The following is a 6,000-nucleotide window of genomic DNA, read 5'->3' on the forward strand; positions in this document are numbered from 1 at the left end:
TTCATTTATTTTTAGCCAAAAACATAAATACCGATAGATAAGAGAGGAAAGGACAGAATTTCATTCTACTAGATCAGAATGGAGATTAACAATTAAAAAAAATTCAAATACAATTTACATGATATTTTATGCAGTGATTATCAAGAGGCAAGCAATTTCAAATAGACTGAGCCTTACCTCAATCTTATTCCTCCTGTTCTAGGGGACAGCACTCCAAGTGATCAGCAGACACTCTCAGCCTACATACAGTGAACCAGACAAAGGGGGTAAGCAACGCCTTCATGCTCCCAAACCACAGTGGAAAGGAAAGTGTGACGGCTTCCTGGGGAACCCAAGCACATATACAGTATTTATAAATCACTGTTCATCCAGACACACACAGAAACAAAATGTTACCTGTGGTTTGTCTACAGAAATACTTAAAGTTAACAGGTATATTTAAATAAAATGATGCTAAAACAATCCCACACTAATGTGACCACATTATAGCTAAACTTTTTCATGGAAATATATTAAGATAATCAATTATCACCAAAATTAATACTGTATAAAAACTTCATTCAACAGCTTTACTGATTAAAAGCTTGATATACCTGAATCACTTCTTTCTTCACAGACCTACAGCCACTTCTGAACTAAGAACTACTATCAAAATGTCAAAAATATCACCACTGTGGAAATGCCCAACATAGTATCTGGAATAATTCAACAGATACAAACAGATAACAAATCTGTTTGATAACTTATCAAACAGATAAGTTTGTCTAGCATTACAAACAATAGCCACAGTGCTGAAAAGAAAGTATGAGCCATAACCAGCTTATGGAAGAATTAAGGTTTTAAAATAGAAAAATTTAAAAGAAAGAGAAAGAACTGAAGGGAAATACATGATTTTTTTTTATAAGGCTAAGGGGCGGGGGGGGGGGGACCAATCCCCATAACTATTAGCACAACTACAGACAGAATTACCTCACATTTCACATGAAAATTTATAGTAGACTCCAGTGCCTCTTAACACTCTAAATAAACTCAAAAGGTGCAACGATTCTGATACTTTGTTCTTTCCATCTAGAATTTAATACCTCATTCAACTTTTGTCTGAACGCTACATACAGACCTCTGGTGAACAGTTGCAGGCCTCAGAGTTGGAGTTTGCATCCTGCCTTTAAATAATACAGATGAGGGGCGCCTGGGTTGCCCAGTGGGTTAAGCCTCTGCCTTCGGCTCAGGTCATGATCTCAGGGGATTGAGCCCCACATCGGGCTCTCTGCTCAGCGGGGAGCCTGCTTTCCCCTCTTTCTCTGCCTGCCTCTCTGCCTACTTGTGATCTCTATCAAATAAATAAATAAAATCTTTAAAAAATAATAATAATACAGATGAGACACAGTGTACAGACCAAACTCACTGAAGGTAGATAACACTTCCAGTGAAGAGAATGTCCTGTGAGGGCTCAAATGGCAGTCACTAAGATTTAAAAGATTCAACATAATGACTTCATGGCAGTAGGAGAAAATGGATGTTTCTTGGATTTGGGGATATGAAGAGTATTTAACAACATCAACTGTTAGGGTCTTCACATCCCCCTCTAGAGTTGCACACATTTAACAATAACACACAAATTAGTGAAAACAGGCTCTTAAATTAATTTAGATTTGTAAGAATTGTAAGAATTGGCGCCGCCAACCCAGGCGCCCCTCATCTAGAATTTACATATATTACAGTATCTAAGTTTGTCTAGCATTACAAACAATAGCCACAGTGCTGAAAAGAAAGTATGAGTCACAACTCAAAAACAGGAGGAAAAAAAAAAAATGAACAGAAGAAAAGCTTTGGATCCAAATACCACAAACAAAATTCTTTGCCTAAAATATTGTCAATGACAGCTACCATTCTGACTCGGAGTGAGAAGGAATGATTTCACACTATCTTCTACTCAGGAACGAACTCCTTCAGTCCCCCAAAGCCCTTTCCAGCCCCATTTACCTTGGTGCCCAGGCACTAATATAGTCAGTCACATCCACTAGCAAGCACAGGAATTCTAACAGATCTGAGTCACCCACTCCCCCGCAGGAAGAGGTCATTCTCTATCGGGAAGCCCACTCTGCGAAGTTCTCTTGTTCATCTCCCAGGCTGCCACCACCATGGCCCACATACAGCAGCCTACCAAACTCGGCAGCCTACCAACACTCCTCTACACTCCCCAAATCACAACTCCGGCCTCACCCTACCGCCAAGGTAGCCAACATTACTCACCGTGGCACTCTTGTGACACTCAGTTCCCTGCCCAAGAACCCCTCAACGCCAGGATGCATCTGGGCCCTGGAGAATCCAGCTCTTTGCTCAACTCCTCTGTGCCCAGCTGAGCTTCTGCCTTTCCAGGAACTAATCACTGGTTTCCCCCAAGAAGCCAAACTCCTCGTGCCTCTTCTCCCCAGCTAGACCCCAGTCCGCCAAGTTCACAGACCTCGGAAGACTGGGGGTAGGGAGAAGACACATCCCGATGCGCCTGAGGGACCAGGCACACTGAGGCCCCTAGAATTCCAAACGCACCCCCCCCACATTCACCCCACTGTGGTCTGCCTCCAGGGCGACCGCATCAAGCGTCAAGAGCGCACGCCAAAGGAGTTAAGACTCCGTGCCCCTATGATTCCCTTTCCTGGATACCAAGATACAAAATATCAGCCACCGAGGCCCAGGGTCGAAGCCAAGACCCTCTCCAAGGCTCCGGCCACTGGAGTTCCCCAATGGGGATCCAGCGCCCCAAGGCCCGGGCCGCTGGGACAGGCTGGCTGCCCCAGGCCGCTGAGCGCCATGGGCCCGGGCCGCGTCCCCATTCGGCCCCCATTGTTGCGGGTCCCGGCGGCCCGAGTCGGGAGCCGGGGGCCGGCACCGGCACTCACCTCCGGCGCCGCGGCTCAGGGCCGCGCGGGGCCGGGCAGGGCCAAGCGGCTGAGCGTCCCGCGGCTCCTGCCTCGGCGGCGTCTGCGGCGGCGGGGGCGGGGGTGGCGGCTGAGGCGGGAAGCGGCCGGCCAGGCCCGGGCGCCGCGGGCTGGCTCCGGGCAAGCGTCGGTCTTCTCCGGCGGCGGCGCTCGCAGGCTCCGCTCGCGGTCCGCGCCAGAATGCGTCCCCCGCCCGGCCCGCGCGCCCGGCCGCCCGGACGGGAACACGCGCCGCCGACAGTAAAGTTCCGCTGAGAGCCACCCGGAGGCCGTCCTTCCCCAGTGCCGGGTGTACCATGCATAGAGAGCCTGCTATGTATGCTACGGATGACCGTCTCAGAAGTGAAGGCGGCACCAAAATCCCAGGCCTGGATCCACCTGGGAACGGTTCCGGGGTGGGTTCGACAGAATGGGTTTGGACCCCGCCACCAGAGACGCATGCTGGCCCCTAAGTGCTTCAACTGAACCTGGGTCCCTCCTCATTCCTCACTTAGGGGAGGCTTGTTAGGATTGAATGAGATGATGCAAGTGCCTGGCACGGAGATATCGGGTTCAATATTGGGGGCCGATCATCGATGATTGCTGCTATTACTACCGTCTCATACAGAGATGGTGTGCACAGCCCTCAAGGACCCTTGAAATCGATGCGCACCGCGTAACTCTCGGGCTTCCCCTCTCCACCCCCACCTCCTGTCCCGTTTCCTGTTGACTGAATCTTCAGAATTCCCTGAAAGAAAAGCAGGGACGAGAAAGGGCTTTCTTAATCACTGACACGGGGGGTGGGGCCTTAAGGAGGCAGATTCTTCTCCCCCGAGTTGGGAATTGCTACCACGTGGGCTCTAGTTGATGAGAAGAGTGTTTTGTGTCAGCTCTCTGTACTACAGACAGGTTTTCCTCCTCCCCCTCCCTTCTCCCCTTGCCCCCTCCCCCCCTTCTCCCCTTCCATCTCCTCCTCCTCCTCTTCCTCCACCACCTCCACCTCTCAAGCCACAGGTTCTCCTCCCCTTCTCCCCCGCCCCCCCACCTCCGCTCCTCCCCTCTCCCCTTCCTCCTCCTCCTTCTCCTCCTCCTGGACCACCACTTCCACCTCCCCAGCCACAGGTTCTCCTCCACCTCCTCTTCCTCCTCCAAGGAAGTGAACATTGGCAAAATGATGAAAAAAATTCTAAAAACGGATTTTTTTTTGGAAGGTTTGTTTTCTTCATAAAATCAAGAGGATAAAAAAATCTTTTCCCCACTTCCCTTTTCTTCTGGGCCTTCACACCTCTAGATATCAGACATAGTTATTTACGGAACAAATTAGGTTATAAAAATGCAAGTGTGTGTGTTCCAACTTATTGATGGCAATTTAGATCTGCAGAGGTGCTCCAAAAAGTATTATGGCTTTCAAATCTTCTCAAATGCCCCATCCTGTGGCTACTAAAACTGAAGAAACTTTGCCTCTATGCCCCTCTCTCTTGTCTGAAGGGACTTTTCAGGATGGCTCTGATATAAGTCTCTTGCACCTGAGTGAAATTTTGTCATTGTGTCATTGTGTCACACACATATACATATATATTTCCTTTTAGATTATCCTCTGGGAATAAGGAAAAGGGCTCTGCCTGTCTAAAAGGCATTCTGATAACCATCTGGAAACAGCAGGTCTGTGGGTGAGAAAGCAGCTCACTCAAAGCCTCTGCTCTCTCAAGTGAGAGGACTCCATCCTATATTCGTATAGAACAAAGGATCCCTCAAAAGTTCATTCACTTCTCTCAGCATCCTGAGGTCAATTCAACACTCTGCTGTCACCTTGCTCTGGGTCTTAAGTTTTCCCAATTGGCTTCTTAGTTTGGACTCCCTCTGTGACATATAAAGCATATTTGGCCTCAAGGTGGGGCATACTAGGTGGCTCAATTGGTTAAGCATCTGCCTTGGGCTCAGGTCATGATACCAGTGTCCTGGGATCAAGCCCCATACCCAGCTTCCTGCTCAGCAGGAAGTCTGTCTTTCCCTCTATAGCTGCCTCTTTCTCTGCTCAGGCTCTCTCTCTCTAGCTACCTCTCTCTCAAGTAAATAAATAAAATCTTAATAATAAAAAAAGAAGATTTGGTCTCAAGGATGGAAACAGGTTTAGATAAGAACCCTAAAGATGACCAGAGAAAGAAGAAAGAGACCAGTGAAGTTGGGCAGAGGCTTGAAAAAGAAATTTCATTGTTTATCTCCCCTTAAAGGACCAAAAACACAACCATCAAAAACACCCATGCTGGGGCGCCTGGGTGGCTCAGTGGGTTAAAGCCTCTGCCTTCAGTTCAGGTCATGATCCCAGGGTCCTGGGATCAAGCCCTGCATTGGGCTCTCTGCTCAGCCCATTTCCTCCTTTCTCTCTTTGCCTGCCTATTTGCCTACTTGTGATCTATCAAATAAATAAATAAAATCTTAAAAAAAAAAAAGATTCTTTCAGTTAAAAAATAAAAAAAGACACCCATGCTTACCTTCCTCCTTTGTTAATGATGTTGGAGCAACAAGGGCCAGGTCTTGCCTCCCTTGGTGATGGAAGCCCCTTCTATTCCCTCCTCCCAAGATGCCATTGCCCTTCTATGACATCACTGTTTCCTTGCCTTCCAGGAGCTTCCCTGACTAGCTATGCCCTCACAACCACCTTTGTAGAATTATCCTCAATTCACCTGTAGGAAAATGGGTTCTGTTACATGGAGTCCCTAGAGTGAGTTACATGCATACCTGCCTATTGATGGCCCTACGTTCAAGTGAGGTTTAAAAATCTGAAACCTTGGGGTGCCTGAGTGGCTCAGTGGGTTAAAGCCTCTGCCTTCGGCTCAGGTCATGATCTCAGGGTCCTGGGATCGAGCCCCACATCAGGCTCTCTGCTCAGCGGGGAGCCTGCTTCCTCCTCTCTCTCTCTGCCTGCCTCTCTGCCTACTTGTGATCTCTGTCTGTCAAATAAATAAATAAAATCTTTTTTAAAAAAATCTGGAATCTTCCTAGAATTAGACAAAATTCACCAGCAACTTGCTAATTAATCAGAAGATAGAACTAAGCCTTCTCCATCGCTTGGACTCACACC

At 48.0% G+C, this 6,000-nt stretch overlaps 1 protein-coding gene across 7 annotated transcripts in view; it reads right to left on the reverse strand.

Annotated features, from left to right (window-relative positions):
* Window positions 1-5,479, reverse strand: part of RAD54L2 (RAD54 like 2) — a 115,958-nt gene extending 110,479 nt beyond the window's left edge. For 2 of the 7 annotated variants that reach the window (XM_045079340.1, XM_045079343.1), the window contains exons 1-2: window positions 2,901-3,123; window positions 178-322 (exon numbers count right to left, since the gene is read on the reverse strand). The gene's annotated coding sequence lies outside the window, so the exon portion shown is untranslated. Of the gene's footprint in view, window positions 1-177; window positions 323-2,900; window positions 3,125-5,410 lie in introns of those variants that run through there. The other 5 variants (XM_004780112.3, XM_045079365.1, XM_045079357.1 and 2 more) reach the window with 5 other exon arrangements.
* Window positions 5,480-6,000: the final 521 nt, after the last annotated feature.

The sequence above is a fragment of the Mustela putorius genome, unplaced genomic scaffold (genome assembly GCF_011764305.1).
Source record: "Mustela putorius furo isolate JIRA1106 unplaced genomic scaffold, ASM1176430v1.1 tig00000095_pilon_pilon_pilon, whole genome shotgun sequence".
Lineage (NCBI taxonomy): Eukaryota > Metazoa > Chordata > Mammalia > Carnivora > Mustelidae > Mustela > Mustela putorius.